This window comes from Gossypium hirsutum, chromosome A12 (genome assembly GCF_007990345.1).
Source record: "Gossypium hirsutum isolate 1008001.06 chromosome A12, Gossypium_hirsutum_v2.1, whole genome shotgun sequence".
NCBI classification, from domain to species: Eukaryota; Viridiplantae; Streptophyta; class Magnoliopsida; order Malvales; family Malvaceae; genus Gossypium; species Gossypium hirsutum.
In genome coordinates, this window is record NC_053435.1 from 87,867,497 (window position 1) to 87,868,621 (window position 1,125).

The following is a 1,125-nucleotide window of genomic DNA, read 5'->3' on the forward strand; positions in this document are numbered from 1 at the left end:
AAACATTTAAAATAATAACTATGTTACCAACATTTACATATGAATTTACCTCGTATGCGAAAATGACTACTTTTACCATTTCGTCCACAACTTGGTATTTTCCCCATTTTAGCCCGAATTTTAGTTTTCCTTGCTCTATCATTTAAAATATAGTCTAATTAGGACTCACATTATACAAATTGACCCAATTTGGCAAAATTATAGTTTTACCCCTAAACTTTCGCATATTTACACTTTTGCCCCAAAGCTCGTAAATTAAACTTCAGCCTATTTTCTTATGTTTTATGACATGCTGATCATTTTTCCCTTTATGGTAACATCAAATTCTCACTCTAACAGGTACTTATGACTATTAGGTATTTTTACCGATTAAGCCCTTTTGCTCGTTTTCACTTAAAACCGAGTAGTACAAGTTGTCTAACATAATTTAAAACCTCATATTATATCATAAAACACCAAAATACACAAATTTCACCTATGGGTATTTTTCCAAATATGAACCCTAGGTTGAATTATTGCTAGCATAAGCTTAATCGAGCTACCGGGACTCTAAAAACGTAAAAATCATTAAAAACGAGGCTAGAACGGACTTACAATCGAGATTGGAAGCTTGAAAACCCTAGCCATGGTTTCTCCTTGTTATATTCGGCCATGGGGTTGAAGATGAGCAAAATTGGCTTTTAATTTTGTATTTTAATTCATTTTACCCCTAAATAACCAAAATGCCCTTACTACTAAACTTTCCAAAAATTTCATCCATGTCCAATTTTTGTCCATAGACTTAGAAATTGGTAAAATTGCTATTTAATACCTCCTAATTAATATTTCAAAACAATTTCATACTAGAAACTTCTAGAATGCAAGTTTTACAAATTATTCGATTTAGTCCCTAATTTCAATTTAAGCACTTTATGCATAAAATTTCTTCACGAAATTTTCACACAATCATGCAATCATATCATAGACCTCAAAATAATCATAAAATAATTATTTCTATCTCAGATTTTGTGGTCACGAAACCGCTATTTCGACTAGGCTCAAAATCAGGATATTACAGGTTTTAGTTCATAACTAAATAAGAAAACAACTCAGAATAATAAGGAATACAAAACATAAAGAAAACCC